At 45.5% G+C, this 16,751-nt stretch overlaps 1 protein-coding gene across 2 annotated transcripts in view; it reads left to right on the plus strand.

The window, feature by feature from the left end:
* LOC136050883 (phospholipid-transporting ATPase ID-like) overlaps positions 1–16,751 on the plus strand; it is a 79,517-nt gene continuing 62,766 nt past the window's right edge. Inside the window, exon 1 of one of the 2 annotated variants that reach the window (XM_065740063.1) lies at positions 1–216. The gene's annotated coding sequence lies outside the window, so the exon portion shown is untranslated. Of the gene's footprint in view, positions 217–10,812; positions 11,616–16,751 lie in introns of those variants that run through there. The other variant, XM_065740062.1, reaches the window with a different exon arrangement.

Raw genomic sequence — 16,751 nt, forward strand, 5'->3', positions numbered from 1 at the left:
ACACTGAGACATCCTGTGACTTCTGTCCCTGGGCAGGTTTACTTGGGAAGCGCTGTGTTCCCAGGTGAGCTTCACAGCCCCGCTGGGGAGCAGCCTGGCATGCTCTGCTGAATTATCCTGTAAGGATCCGAACCGAGGCTGCACAGTGCTGAGCATATTCCTTCTGCTTGTCTTCACAAACAGCTTCAGATAGAGAAGACAGCACAGAACAGCCAGGTAGGTCAATTTCTTCTCCTGGAAGAAAAGTAAAACCTTGCAGAGGAGCTCAGATTTCAGTTATTTTTGCTGTTGTTATTATTATTATTATTATCATCCTTTTTTTTTTTTTTTTTCTTTTGCATATTGGATTGTGCTGCATCTCTAAATGTTGGTTCTGGACAACGGCTCTTGGTCTAGGTTTTCTTTATGTAGCACCAGCTTTATTCTATCAGCGACACACAAAAGTAGAAGGAGTTGGGACCACGGAAGTGAGGCTCCTGTAAACCACAGCTAGTGAGAAAACACACTCATTCTGCTGGCTTTGGGTCTAGGCCCCTCTTCTTCTGTTTGTGATACCCAAATGGAGACCCATACCTGCTTTCTGTGTGCCTGCATCTAAAACACACTCAGTGCTTTCCCCACCCTTGTGGCTAGAAACAGCGTTCTAATGTAGCAACAAAGGCGGGAAACATGGGATGGTCTTGCCTCTATCAGAAAAGGTTTTGCATCATAACTGCCTCCAGAGAAGATGTGCTTGAGTTCAAAGTTGACAATGAACCATTTAATGAGTGCTGACTTCTGGCCAGTGGTATATTAAGTGATAAATGAAACAGGCTGCCCAGGGAGGTGGTGGGGTCACTGTCCCTTGAGGATGTCCAAGAACCGTGGAGATGTGGCACTGAGGGATGTGGTCAGTGGGCATGGTGGGGGAGAGCTGGGGTCGGGCTGGATGATCTGAATGGTCATTTCCAGCCATAATGATTCTACAATTCTGTGGTCTCACTGCCTTTGAAACTGAATGGTTTGAGAGTAGGCAGCAACTTATAGGCAGCCAAAGACTTCATGAACATGGAGGTCTGGTTAGATGAAACACATCATAAGTATGTTCTGAATAACAGAGAATAATGACCACTTATCCCCTAGAATCCTTGCTTGTCTGATATAGGCTATTTTACATTTTTTCGCTGATATCTGATAACAATTTGATCCCTAACACAACAGTATGACTCTATATCTCTGTACTGAAGGATTTTCGCAGCACAGCATTGCTCTGACCATTGAGACATGACAATTAAGGTATTACCAACACAGGCAAGTCCCACAGGAAACCAGAATGAATTTCTAAGTGAGTTTACAAGGGGAAGGGCAGTTTTTATGCTGAAGTTAACTTGCTGCACTGACCTTAATCTATATTTCTGCAAATGATAAATTTTTTGCAGAAATAACATTGAAAGGAAAGTTTAAGGCCATATGATCAGTGATGGAGATACTTTTTGTGTTACTTGCAAACAACCAGAGCAAAATAACCTGCAGTTCACATTACAGGAGGAACTGTTTGCTTCCTTTGAAGTGAATGCCTTCATTTTCTTAGCAGTGAAAACTCTCCGTGGATCTGTTTAGTGAAATGTATGACTTACTGCACTTTGCTTTGGTTCTAGCTGTTAACATATTCGTGACCTACACAGATCTTAGCAGTACTGAAAGTCGCCATTCCAGACAATAAATAAATAAATAAATAACTGAAAGAAAGGGAACAGTGAAGTGCACTAGTTTGCTGACACCAAAGTCAAGCTGGGAGCATAACTCTCTCCAAATCAAGCTGGAAAGCTGCTTCCAGCATCACTGGGAATGGCTCATCACTGACAGACTGACTGACTCCCAGAACTAAGCAGTTGTTTGTCTGCTTTGGAAAGGCCATCGTCTGATACTTTCCATGCTCTCAGTCTGACAGTACTCAGCACACAGAGCCATCCAACCTCTTGCAATTGTACATGCAGCATAAGACCTGCTAATATTTACATGTGCTCAGCATTGATTTCCAGAGGAGAAGGATTTGATTCTTGAGTATATGTAGGGTGATACAATGACAATGGTGAAAAGCCACCAGTCCCCTCTTTATGAGGCTGGAAAGCTCAAAGAGGTGAGTTCTGCTCTGCTGTCCATAAGAACAGGGTACACTCAAATATAAATACATTTTAAAAACTGGATTTCCCACTTCAAAAGTTGAATTATGCAGTTTACCAGTGCTTCCAAAGGAGGAACACTGAAAGGAGGAAAAGAAAGTAGATCACAGTCCTTGGTTTTCCCCATCCAAGGTGAATCCAAGGTCAGCAATGGGCATGTGCCCCTTTGTCAAGGCCAGTAACTGTGACCTGTATGTGAACAAGGTTCCTTTTCACATTCTTTGGCTCTTTTTTGCTCTCCCTGACTCAGTCCGGGGGCCTGTGCAGCTCCTTGCCTGCCTCTACTGGTTGTTCAGCATTATGCTTTCATCCATTGCTTCCTTCCTGCTCCATTGTTTGGGATCCTGAGTTTATTGTGCCTTGTAGCTACTGTGGGTTGTAGTTTTAGAGGCCACCTGGATTATCCACTGGTTTCACATTAAGAAGACCTTCCCTTTTCCTTGCTCTTTGGTAAGAGTGGTTGTGTGCAACTTATATGGCTGTTGTTAGGACTGCTGCCAAGCCTTTACTCACCTGCCATTTCGTTTCTTGGACAGATAAGATTTATTTTATTTTTCCATCTTAAATCTGTACCGTTGGATTTATAGCACTATGAAAAGGAAGAATAAAAGTGTGAGAGGAGTGAGAACAGTGATTTTCCTCAACTTACAGCTGGTTGCAGCACATCACTGTGTTGCACTGTGATTAGGATCCCTACCCTTGCTTTTCTCTTCCAGACCCCTCTGCTCTTGGTGCACCTTGTGGACTCAGAGGTCTCTGTCTAAGTTGTTTGTTTATTTTTCCCAAGACCTCTAGCTTTGCACCAGAGTGGGATGTCAGGCACATTCCATATGAACAAGGCACATATCTGTAAGCATTCCTAACACACTGGCTTCCTGTGCTTTTCATTACCATTTATATATCTCTCTAGGGCTGTATCACTTCATTCTATTAGGTCACTACATTCACATATGAAGCCTTTTGCTGCCTTGTGTTCACGGCTTTCTTTGGTTTCTTCAAATTGAAATTCTCTTTTCCCTTCCCTTCCCTTCCCTTCCCTTCCCTTCCCTTCCCTTCCCTTCCCTTCCCTTCCCTTCCCTTCCCTTCCCTTCCCTTCCCTTCCCTTCCCTTCCCTTCCCTTCCCTTCCCTTCCCTTCCCTTCCCTTCCCTTCCCTTCCCTTCCCTTCCCTTCCCTTCCCTTCCCTTCCCTTCCCTTCCCTTCCCTTCCCTTCCCTTCCCTTCCCTTCCTTCTTCCCTTCCCTTCCCTTCCCTTCCCTTCCCTTCCCTTCCCTTCCCTTCCCTTCCCTTCCCTTCCCTTCCCTTCCCTTCCCTTCCCTTCCCTTCCCTTCCCTTCCCTTCCCTTCCCTTCCCTTCCCTTCCCTTCCCTTCCCTTCCCTTCCCTTCCCTTCCCTTCCCTTCCCTTCCCTTCCTTTCCCTTCCCTTCCCTTCCTTTCCCCTTCTCCCTCTCACTCTCCTCCCCTCTTTTCTCCTCCTGCTCCATTCCATTCCACTCCATTCTTCCATTCTGTCTCTTCCTTTAGAAGTTTTTAAGAGGCTGCAGTGAGGCCTCTTCTAGTTTTGGTAACAAACAGAAGCCTGGAATCAGGAACCAAAAAATTGACAAACCTGATCAAAATTGTAATACACTTGTAAGATGAAAGAAACTGTTCATTCAAATCTTTCTACCATTACTGAATGGTAAATCCTGGAGACAGCCTGTAGATTCTAAAATCTAAAGCAGCAGCAACCATAACTATAAAAGGTTCAGAGACACCACACAGATCCAACAAACTCTAAAATAATATTTTGTGCTTTAAGGTAGGGAACTACCTTAGCACCTTGGATCTGTCCTTGAGCTGTTCTGAGAAGCAGAGGCATCATGTCACTTCTTCATGCTTTGAAACTTTTGAAATAATATTTAACGTATAATTGGAATCAGTTCTACAGTGCCATTCTGGATGTTGATTAATGAAGCAATGTATGCTTTGGTCTGTATGTATTTTACGCCTCCCCGTCACGATTGCCTCATGTCCCAAATGTCTTTTGGAAGTCTGAAGGTATAGATGTGCTACTCACTACTTTGCCACATATCAGAGAGGTTTCCCAGCTACATCTAGTGGGCAGAACTACTTTTGACTCTGGATGCTTGCAAGAAACCACCATTCTCTGGATTGTCACCCCTTAATCTTCCCATTGGCCCTAGCTGCAAAGCTAGTCTGCAGAAGGGCTGGGCAGGTTAACATGTGCTTGTGTTTGTTTTTACAACTCTCTCTCTCTCTCTCTTTATATATATGTATATATATATATATTTATTTATTTATTTATTTATTTATTTATTTATTTTCCTGGGGTGGTGTATCTCTTTTCTCTGATATGATCCAAAAAACGAATTTTGAACACAGCCTTAGCCTGACCTCTTTGTATTTTATCCTGCTTTTCCTCCTATGGCCAAAATAGCAGCCTGACCACTGGAAAAAAATTCATTCCCACTTCACTCTGTGCAGATAGATGTTCCTTGATCAGCAGATGACATTCAAAGAAATGCTCTGACCTTTGTCTGTGCTACTTGCACTTCTCTGCCACCCCTGCCCCCAAGCTAATCCAGCCTTGCTTTTTCTAATAGAATTATAACTTTCATTTCCCTACACAGGGTCTTCATTCTGCTCTGATTACATCATCACTTCTGAGGTCTTTGGGGATTGCACACTTTTTTGTAGCACTTTGCTTCATGCCAGGGAACTTGTCCAGGTATTAACTGTCTTTAGAAGACATTTAATCTTCACCCACCTCATAATGCCAGCTGTGGAACCAAATGCTGTGCACTGTGGGCACCAGCACCACAAGTAAGCGATGGGCAGAGCTCTGCTCTCAGGATCAGCCATGTCTTGCATGAGGAGCACTTTGCTGCCTACCACAATTCAACACTGCAAAGAAGTTAAAATTTCAGAAAATAATGGAAATAATCTTATGTGATGAGAAAAGTAATTTTATTTCCCTGGAAAAAATGGCACTCAGTACCATACAGCACTGCTGATACCTTACTTAATTCCTCCTTGTCTCTCCAAGTCTGGTTTAGTTTACTGTTGTGTAGTCTCTTCAGTGTATTCCTCGCTTCAGGCTGCAATTGCCTTCAGCAGGCACATGGGAACGGTTCTGATCACTGTCAGAAGCAGCAAATGCCTCCTCTTCTGGTGGGGTTTTTATTTCGTGAGCAGTGAAAACCAAATGTGGCGTGAAAAATCCTAACACTGGGAACAGGAGGTTAAGTTACATACCTGCCTCCCTTTCCATATGGAACCACAGAATACCCTGAGTTGGAAAGGACCCATAAGGCTCATTGAGTCCCACTCCTGTGTCCCCTTTGAGATAGGAGGATCTTCATATCAGGGGACTTCCACTTCAGCTGTGGTTAACCTCAAGTTGGAGCTGTACCCCCAGCACCCAATCCCCGATTTTCTCATTATATTGTCCCTATCTAGGTTTTGTTAAACTGCTGCTAACTACTGTTTCTGTGGGAAAAGCATGCCCACCTCCTTCACTCTGCCCCTGCACACCCCTCTCATGATTCCTCTTTTCTCCTGTGGCTACAGAGGGATTTCAGTGCATGACTTCCATTCAGGTTAATGGGAATTCACTGCTTAAGCACAGAGGTGAGAATAATGCGGCCCTTTGTTCTCAGTCATCTGAGTGCAGAGGAACATGTGTTTCTGTTAAACACCTGGAGAGCACAGGAGGGAACAGCTCGATGTGAATAGAAGAGAAGTCTGCCAGCGCCTGGCCCTGGCACACCTGCACTGTGGCAGGGCTGGCTGTGCATTGCTGCACTGCTGCAGAGGGCATTCTGTGCTGGAAGGGCAAACTGCTGGTGGGAATGCCACGCAGTTTCTTTGGGGAAATCTCTGGGGAAATCAGTGGGTTTCTGCATATTTATGTCAGGGTGCATTAGAGCAGCCATTTTAGGTCTTTGGGTAATTAGCTAAAATCTGATCGTTCAGAGGGGAGCCAATTTCCCTCTTCCTGATACACCAGGCTCCCTGTGCCCTATTAAAGCAGTTTTTTTTCCTCACTTTTTTCTTTTTTTTTACTTTGACTCCATCCTGACCGTGCTCCTTTGCCATAAGGCTGAGTTTTCCTCCTTCTTTTGTCAGTGCTCAGTATAGACATAGAATGATAATACAAAGTACATAAAAGATTGTCAAAACTAGGGCGAATTGTCACAAATGGCAGCAGGTTGCCTAAGAGTTTTTCTTGGCAGGATAGATGTGACTGTAACCTGGAAAAGAGGCACTGCCAGTGTTCGTACACATAGTGTGTTTAGTTTGGAATTATGGTTAAAGTCTTTATGAGCATAATGGATGTGACATGACATTTAAAGGAAAACTCTCAGAGCACCACCTGGGCTTCTCACGCGAAGGCTAATTGTCAGAACAATACATAAAGTACATCATGAGGAGTTAAGCAAATAATTCCCAGCTCCATAGATGATGCTGTAGGGAATGCATAAGTTATCTATCCCTGAAGATGCAGGGATCTCCCACCACCTTCATGCCTGATGGAGCTGCACTGCAACACTGTCCAGAGTGGTGGACACTGCTCCTACGATTACTGGATAGAAACCTGAGGTGCAATGCCTCCCTTGCCTGCACATCTCTCCTAGCACATCTGGGAGGCAGTAGAGCTTGCTCTCCCACTGCAGTGGAGATCACAGAGAGAGCACAAGGCCAGTGTCTCTGGGTGACCAGTGGAAATTGAACATTGCGTATAGTCAGTAATGGCCCTTAGGGCCATGTTGTATCATGCTTCAATTGCTGTTTCTCCCACGAGTACACACCAGAGTGAAGAACATCTCTATAGCACTTAGGCTTTTTGCAGGCTCCTAATGGGCTGGATGTCATCGGTGTGTTCAAGCAGAGTGTTCCACTGGGGGCACCCCAATTCCTCAGTGGTGTGAGCTGGTCTGGTGATGTGTCTGCTTGAAGTGAGACCAGATGCAGTATATGCGTTTGTGGCAGCCATTGTCTTGCAAATAAAAACAGGAGGTCTTGTATAGTACCTGTGCTACAAAGGGCACTCTGATCTGAGCCTCTCACAGGTTGTACTCCTGCCTTGCCCTCAGCCATAAACTTTCTATTAATGGAGGCATGGTTAGCCTTTAACGAGCCCTCCCAAGAATCCCCCTGGGAGTCCACCATAGGTGGTTAGAAACCACACGCTGACAGCAGTGTGGGCACTCCTGGGCTGCTGCTGGTTGATCCCTGTGCTCTCCCCAAGTTGTGCCACCAGCAAGTGAAGAAGCATAGATTTATGGTCCACAAACATAGCCATATGACAGGTTATGTCCTGCTCTGCCTTCAAATCACCTAACAGCTATTTCAGGTACCTACAGGACTCATACCCCTGCAGCAGCTCCTTCCCTACCAGGACAGTGAAACTGATGGAGTCTGTAAGCACAAGTTACCAAATCTGGTGGAAACTGGAGACCTCAGGCACAGGGTGTTCCTGGGCCTCATTCACCTGCAGAATTGAATGGAAAATTTATCTCCTCCTCTGTGTAATTTGAGCAGCTGAACCCATATGAACACCATTTGACTGAAAGTTTTCCACCTCTGCTCTGTCTCCCATGGGCTGTGAAGGGGCAGAAAGACAGGGACTAATTTAATTGCTACTTTAAGATGTCATCAGAAGGTATCTCATTAGCTGGTGCTGGCGCCAGGAAGAGGAGGCCCACGACCAGAGCTGGTTGCTGCTTTCCTTTTGAATGCAAGAGGCTGCAAGGTTGTGGATTTCTCATGAATTTCCCCAGAGGATCATTGTTTGTTAAAGGCTCACAGCACTGGGACAGGGGTCTGATGGAGATAGCGAATTTCGAGCCACGCACCCTTCCTTTCCTTCTGCAGGTAAGTGGCACTCCACTGAATCCTGAGCATTATGAGTCACATTATTCTGCACACGCCCACTGAAACTATTTTCTGACCATTTCCACTCGGCATCTATCTTACAGTGTCAGCTCCCACCCATTGGAATAAGTGGTGAGGTATGGGAATTTTGCAGTATGACCCTCTGGGGCTGAAGCTGTGCACCAGGCCTCAGATTGCACCCGTGGAGCTGTGCGTGGGGGAGGGAATCCAAAGCATCCCTTCCAGTAGGGTCATGTGGAATTTCTGCCAGTTTACCAGAACTTTATCAGCTCCTTGAAGGAGCAGTTAAATGGATAAGGCTGGGTAGCTCCCACAGGGCAAAGACAGCCCTACAGTAAGTGATCACTACATAAAATTGCTTTCCTGTGTCCACTTCGTTTTTCTACCACAGCCTGATCCTAAAAGCAGAAACATTCAGGATTTCTGTTTCCATTCTTCTGAAGCTTCATAGTGCACTTTCAGTTGTCCAGTCTGGACAGTTCTAACCTGCTATATCTTCAATGGGAATGGAGAACATTGTGACGTTGTCCCACCTTTCCTGTCCTTAGTTTTTACAGCATATTTAGGGAGATTTGGTCTTCTACTCTTCACTCTATTACCGTGGTGTTTTTTTTCTGACCCACAGCAATTTTCAAATTGGATGTTATTCAATTCTTCCTGTCCTGCTTTTTTTATTTAGGGGATGAGTTGTGCATCAGTGGGAAGTCAGCCTCCTCTCCCAGGTGACTAGCAATGGTACAAGAAGAATGGGAGATGGAAAGTCTGCTAGTGGGACAAGATATCCCAAGATATCCACGTGCTCCCTTGCAGTTTCTATAGATTCTCATTATTACAACACACGTGTCTGTGGGCTCCAAAACGGGGCTTACTCCTTATCCCTCTCCTTGTTGGAAGCTGTCAGAAGCAGGGAGGAAGGCTGGGGTGAGAAATAGGGTGTGGGAGGACACCACAATGGTTTGGGGCCTGGGGTATGGCCAGCTTGGCTCTGCAATGACAGGTACCAGCCATTCTGCAGTAGGTCAGGCTTCAAACCTTGCTATTTGGGCACGACTAGAGTTAGCAGACAGTAGCAGAAGGCAAAGCTCATTGGTGGCCGTTTTGAATTGTATAGGGTAGGTTTGAAAGCATACAGGTTGAAAGTAGTCTTAAATACAGCAGTTGCATGGGGAGGACTTTCACCAGGGCTAATATTTTGTCTGTTCTATGGGATGCTCCAGGATGTGTTTTCCTCCTGTCTCTCTCTACTCAGGTTGTACTCACTGGTTACTCGGGGGCATATTAAACCACTGAGAGCCTTACTAAGTCACCAGGCATGTTTGGGTCCTGTGTCTTCCAGAGAGGATCATCTGCTGTCTCTCAGCATTGCTCTTTGGAGGGACAGAGAATGTGGTCCAGAAAGAGGCATCCTGTAAATGTCAGTGTCACTGCATCTTGAGTATAGTTGAAATCCAGTACAGGCTGGGTGTCTAGAAGTCATTCTACCAGGTACATTGGTAGGACAAGATTTTTACTGGCATCCATCCTTCCCTCTGCATCTGGTGGACCATTGGGAAAGTGGAGGAATAAAAGGTGAAGAATCACAGTTTGGAGGTAGCTGCTCATTCCTACATGCAGAACCTATCCCTCCGTGATGTGTTTAGAAATCTGTAAAGGAGGAAGGAAATGGTGTGATGACTGGGAAGCTGTTTCCCAAGGGCCAAAAGCGTAAAACAACAAGAGATCTCAGACATAATTTGATATGTTAAGCAACTACTACTCTTCTGAATGCTTCCACATGTGCCCAACTTAAACGTGCAGGTTCACTGAAGTGCATGGGGAATGTATAGCAGAAGGAAAAAGGCACTGCCAACGTATGTTCAGTCAAAAATCAAGAACAAAATAACCAATCCAATTTTTAGCCATCTTCAAGTATAAACAAGTGCCAAGGCCAGCTGGTTTTGTTGTTGAGTCCACTCTAATGTCAGAGGGAGGAGATGACATTTGGTCTGGGGGGAATAAATTACTGTGGCCAATGTTGAAGTGGCGCAAGTAGAAAGATGGGAGCAAAGCAAGTAGCAGTAGTGTGGAATCATTAGCTAACACTGTCTGAAACAGGCGTAGCTTGCAAGAATAACCCTGCAGTCAAAGTAAAGAGGTACAGGCTCTTTTCCTTCAGAATGTGCCTTTGGTGCTATGGGGTCCTGTTCATCGCCACTCTGCACCAAACCCTTTGCGACCACAGGAACTATGCCACTGCAGAATCCAGGGCCTTTTTGGCTTTGTTTTTTCCTGACAGGACTTCAGACAACTTCACCTTCCAGTAAATACCCTTTGTGGAGACTCTGACTCTCAAGTTACTACAATTAATCTTATTAATGCATTCAAGTGTTTATGTGTAGGGTTGAAATTAATTCTAACAGTATTTATGTAAACCCAGTGGGAAAACACTGCAGATGAAGAGAAAAAAAGCAGAAAGAGAAACACATTTGGCAGATGTTACTGTTGACACATCTTAGGCAAAGACTGCAGTGATCGTAGAATAATTGCAGTTTGCAGGAAGGTGGATTACAGCTGGAGTTGGCCCAGTTTTGGTGTCTCAGTGAACCTGGCAGGCTCCAGCATATAGAGGGACCAACATTCTGCGAGTGGTCCCATAACTTGAGAAAAGGAGACGGTGTGGTTGGGAGAGAGGGGAAGGTTGGGAGGTTCCTCAGGGTGCTTGGGGCTTTCAACAAGAAGTGCAATGAGGGCAATGAGGCCGCATGAATGTCCTGACAGCCAAGGGGAGGTCACACAGCAGGGATGAGCAACCCCTGATGTCTCAGCAGCTGAACGATCCTCTGACAGGCTGGAGGAAGCTCTGTGGTTGCAATTATGCAATTCTACTTGATGAGGTTTTTCTCTGCAGAGTTTTTGCTGCTCACGACTGCTGGAAAGTGTGTGAGGTGGACCGTTGGGATCAACTTGTAGGAAAGTTTCTTTGGGTTTAGGGAACCCTGACTGATTTCAGCAGTACAGCGCGGGGTGGCAGTTGCTGGGAGATGGATCTCTTACCAAGTTCATCCTTTTTTGAGGCAATTTGATATGCTGGACCCTTTCTCCCTGCTGCTTTGAGCGCTTCCGCATCGGCAGGAGGTAGGTGAGGAGATCAGCTGTCCCCTGCAGAGTCACACGGGGTGCTCCGCTCAGCTGGGGTCTTTAGCAGCTCTTTGTGCCGGGCGTTTTATTTTTAAGGGAGCCGCTACTCAGTCCCTATCAACAGGAAACAGAATTAAAAAAAAAAAAAAGAGGAAGGATTTGGCGAGAAGCCAAGCCTAGTGACTGAAGTAAGAAGTAGGGAAGTTGGGGTTAAGTGTAGTAGTTACCGGCACGTTGTATGGCAGAGCGGGGCCACGCCGGATCGATCGTACGGGGTGGGAGAGGAGCGCACGATGCCGGTGCGGCTCTGCTTCCTTGGATGAATGCCATTGCCGAAGCTGCTGATCCTGGGAGGGGATCGAGCTGCGAGTAAACGAGACCAGAGGAGTGCTATGGAGGGCAGCAGCTCTGTTGCTGTGACTTTTAGCAGCCTTCCAGGGTAAGATCGAACTCTTCCCTTCACCAATACTCTCTCCTCGCTCAGCTTCTCGCGGACCGGGAGGAAGGGGGGGCTGGGGGGGGAAACTTGAGTTTTGTTTGTTTTGTTTAGTTTTTTCTCCAAACCCCAGGCAACTTTGTAGAGCTTAATCTCCACGCTATGAGCTGAGCTTTCTTATTTATTTATTTATCCTCCGCCCCCCAACCCAGCGACCCCGATAGGGCGGATGGCGCGGAGCTGCCACCGCGGTGCCATTGTTCCGCGGACGCGGAGGGAGCGCACCGCACCGCACCGCACCGCTGCGCGCCGTAACCCGAGCGCGGCCGCCCTCGTGGTGTCAGCGCTGAAGGGTGCTTTAATGAAGACAGATGGAGGATGTTGGATCGTGGCTTTGAGACGTGGCAGATAACAGGCTGGGTCTGTTTCCCGGCAATTACAGCTAATTGGGCTGGTGCGTTGGAGAGGAGGGGGGGAGCGACGCTTGGCGCTGCGCAGTTTCCTGGGTTTCTGCATTTCCAGCTGGCTTACCCCATCCCAAGCACACCTTCATGTGTTTAACGAGCTGGGGAGTTCTCAGGGCTCCTTTCAGAGTCCTTGCAGCGAATGACTCTGCTTAAATCTGAGAGCCACCACTTCTCTCGCAAAGCCCGAGTAAGAGTGACCGCGTTTAGTTTCCTCAACTTACTCCTGTCTGAATTCAGACCTGCTCCATTCCAGCCCCGAAAGAGCCTCATTCTGGGACTACAGCGTTTCAGTTGCCAGCTCTGCAACCTGCTTTTGGTGCTCCCCACCCGCAGAGCAGGGGATGCAGAACACACTGCTCCCTGCTTTGTTTCTGAGGTGTTCAAACAAAAGGGGGTGAAAGGAGAGGTGGAAAAAGGTACATGCTGACTTGTGTCTCTTTTAAAGATGATTAGTGCTAACCATTTGTGAAGTGTGAAATACTAGTATTTACTTTAGATAGCAAAAAGAAAAGGCATTGAACTCTCCGTAACCAGAATTTGAATAATTTTGCCTGAAAGAGTTAACACAGCAGACCTTTGAAGGAGGCCCTTTACAAACATGACTTTATGTGGCACATTACAAGGTCAGTTTGTGCCAAGCATGCTAGGCCTTTGTGCTGCTCTTCCCAGAGCATTAACAAGCATTGTACCGGCTGTGATATCTCTCTCTGTGATACCCAGGAGCAAACGTGACTCCTGGTTCAATGTTTGACATCGTGCATCCTTTAGAAGAAGTGCAATTTGGGGATGGAAAAAGCAGAGAGACTGGGGAACCTCATGTGTTTTAAACCCCCAGAGTTTACACAGCTATGCCTCCAAATCCATCTTACAGTGATACACTCTCAAAACTTGGGACTTTGATTTGCTTCACCTCATGGTTGCTTGACAGCATTGCTCCATTAAGACTGCAACATGGGCAGTCTGGAACCCCACTGTGATGTGCTGTGCTTGGGATGTGTTTCCTCTTACGTTGAGTATTTAGTTGACTACTTGGTACTTTAGCGAAAGAGAAAATAAAATCTAGGACTTGTGGATGTTTGTCATTGTTACATGAACTAAATACAGAAAAATAAGTAACTTTTAAAAATCTGACAAGGAAAGTTGGGGAGCGAAGGCATGGCATGGATTCTGAATCTTTAGCTGGCAAAGCTATTCCAGTTATTTAGAGTGTATAAATACCACACTGTGTACAGTGGCTGCAGAAATCTTGTTTTCCTGCCTGTTTTCCTTGGACTTTGGGTGCTCATTTCTAATATTAGAGCACAATTTGCTGCCACCTCAGATCTGCTGAAACCAATGTTTGGACAGGAATTTCAGCCTCTGTTCAACTACGCCCCATCACTGAAATAACTCTTCCAAAAATGTTTCTGTTTAGTGTGGATCATTTCACAGAGTCTGGAACAAAGTGATGGGAGCAGAAGCACCAAGTATTTCCTAGTTCATATTTATCATCATGTCTGAAGTGTTGTGTAGCTACGCCCTGAGAAATGGGGCCAAGAAAGCAGCCATATTTTCCATCTGGAGCATCTGCCCTCCATTCATCACTGTTGTGCTTTGGTGTTTTCTACCCCTCATTGTGGTGGCATCTCATCTGTATGGTTTGTGAATTTGAGTTTAAAATGACTTTTATGCTATAGACTCTGGAGACATGGGGTAGTAGTGAGTTGTGTCCTTCTAGGAAAAGAGGCTGGACCTCATGATTAAAGACCTCTCTATCCCCTGTGCCTCATGGAGCAACGAGGGGTACGTGGAGTAAGCAGAATGGAAAGAAAACCACTGAGAAGATGAAGCAGTGGAAAAGCCAGTCAGTGCTGACACAGTGGAGGACAAAGGGAGGAGATCTAAGCAGTGCCTCACTTTGCATCTGGAAACAACTGGTGCCAGGGAAAACAAAGGCAAGCAGGAAATTGTCTGTCTTCTGAAACTTTTCATGTGTCTTATGGGTTTTCAGTTAATTCAGGGATAGGAGGTTGTGAAAGGGCCTCACCAAAATTTGAGAAGTACTTTGTGCCACATAAAAACGAAACACATGAGAGACATCATTTTTTCCAGAAAGCGCAAAGGGAAATTAAGACCAAAGCAGTGCATGTCAGTGATAAGGGGCTGAAGAGCCTTTAGTTGAAATTTTTGGAAAAGAAACTGAATCTCATATTTTAAAAATATTAAAAAAATAGAGATACAAATAAAACTGAACTGAGACATGAATGAAGGTGACATCTGGAACGTGACCCATGGGGAGATTACTGATATAGACTGGTGAGCAGAGCTTGGACCTGCAGGCTGAACAGGGAGCCCTGGAAAAGTGCTGGGATGGAGGGCAGGCAGAGTGAGGATCAGCCAGGAGATGCCACCTTGCTGTAAAGGTCGTGGCAACCAACACCAGCAGGAGCTGGATCTGGAGCATCACCACAATGGTTTACTCTACCACCACTTGCACAGGTTTGTTTCCATGTTCATAGCCAATGACTGCTGGGACTGACACCCACAAGAATGGAGGTGTGCTGGCATAAAGCATGCTGCTAGCATGCTGTGTGGTTTGCTAAATAAAGGAGCACGAGGATTAGATGTGTGAGTCAATAACAAACAAGAAAATGGAGGTATTTGTAATAGAATGAAAATAAAGGGTACACCTTTGCACAACAGGGGTGTGTCAAGCCCTCAGTAGTATTACATGTGTGCCCATTGAAGACTGACGTTCTCAGGTGGCATTGTGGTTGCCATAAACTGAACATGCCATAAACTGAACTTTGCAGAGAAGTTTGGATCAGCTTTGGTTCATAATTCTTGTGCTTTAGCTGAGTAAGCTGCTGTGATAAATCTGTGTGATGGGAATAACACATGAGAGATGAATTTGGTGTGAATGGATACAGCAGAATTATCATCCACATCTGCCCTAAAAGGCAGTATTCAGTGGGAACAGAGAGCATGTAGCATTATTTCTGCTGAATCAAACAGCTCACGATGGAAACTTGAATTTGCTGCTGAGCAAAGGTGTGCAAGGAATGCAATCCTAATCAACTGTACTGAGAAACCAAAGGAAGTAAAGGTGCTCTCCATGCCAAATTAGTGTATTGTTGTTGTCTTGTTGCCATACTGAGGTCATATCTGATATTGGTGATCTAAAAATCACAGTCATTAACAAAACCCATATGTCAGAGCTGGAGGAATTTTCACATGCTTGTTGATGAGATGTGGATCTGAGCTCCACTGGCTGTTTCATGTCACTACTGCTGAACAAAGGCATGGAGCCTCTCTTCCCTGCTTCTCCATGTATATAAACATCATTTTTTTCTCTCTCTACTGCAAACATATCCCTCGTCAATGGAGTGCACAGCTGGGAGAGGTTTTCAAGTTGCAGACAGCCTTTCTGTAATATTTGGCACATACAGCAAGGTCTGAGTTCATTGATGTACCTGTACCGAATGCTCATGGGCAGCTTTTTCAGCTTCATGAGCTGAAAAATAGTGCTGACTGTTGGATGTGCAGATTCTTGAGCTCCAGGAGACCCAATGCCTTCCCTTCTGGGTGTGTGGTCAGCAAGCCCCATCTCTGTACTAGCTCATGGAGAGCTCTCAGTGCTAGCAAGCAAGTTTTGATAAAGGATGACACTAATCATCCTGAAACATGATGGAAAAATATGTTGCAAATGACAAAGCGAGGTCAGCTAGGGATAAGAGGGCATATCTCAAGACTGCTAAGAATAGCTGTGTTTTCACATCTGGAAAAGAGAATTCTGGAGTGGTTTGGATTGGATGGGGTCTTAAAGACCATCCAGTTCCGACCCCCTGCTGTGGGTAGGGATATCTCCCACTAGGTCATGATGCCCAAAGTCTCAGCCACAAAGTCATAGGATGGATATATCTGCAAGGAAAGTGTAAAATAGAATATCCACAAGGAAAAGCTGGCGCAGCATTTTCCTTAAGATTTACCTCCTTTATTAAAAAAAAAAAAAAAAGTGAAGCTGATGTCTGCACAAGGCATGGCCTAGTGATACCAGGAGCACAGTAGGACAGTGCTACGGGCTGTGTTTCACAGGTGTTTGTTTCCAGCATACTTTATCTTTACGCTTGCTTCCTTAGGCTTCCCTACTCTGGCACTAATAAGATAGGATTTTAAAGAAGATAACTGAAGTCAGTATGTTTTGTCTCTGTTGGTGCAGTATGTATGTCTGCAAGTTATCATGGTTGTTTTTGTTGATGTTCTCTATCCAGAATTTTTAGTTTTCCTCCATGAAAAATGAGCAGTGTCAAAGTGCAAATACTGGATTCTGCCTCCTAGAAAACTTGTTCCAGACAAATTATGATTCCCTCAAACTTCTCACCATGGCTTTGGTGTTCTGTTAAGCAGTGACATGGCATTCCTGTTGATTCAGGCATGCTGGGCACCGATGGCTTTTCTCGTGCTGGTCTTCGGCACCAAAGGACCATTAAAGTCCTCTCAGCAAACAGAACACCAAAAGTTTAATTACCAACAGACTGCTCTTCAGGGAGGCTGCTCTTGCCTTGTTTCTCTGCACCTAAGGCACAAGCCCTGGGAAGGTATTTCACATAAGACCAAAGAAGCAGGAATGTTCTTTTAAGACCCATTCTCTGTGCCACATCAGGACATGAAGGGATCAAAATCCCCCAGGTAA

This window comes from Cyrtonyx montezumae, unplaced genomic scaffold (genome assembly GCF_038088225.1).
Source record: "Cyrtonyx montezumae isolate F1298 unplaced genomic scaffold, pur_monq_1.0 scaffold_25, whole genome shotgun sequence".
Taxonomy (NCBI): Eukaryota; Metazoa; Chordata; class Aves; order Galliformes; family Odontophoridae; genus Cyrtonyx; species Cyrtonyx montezumae.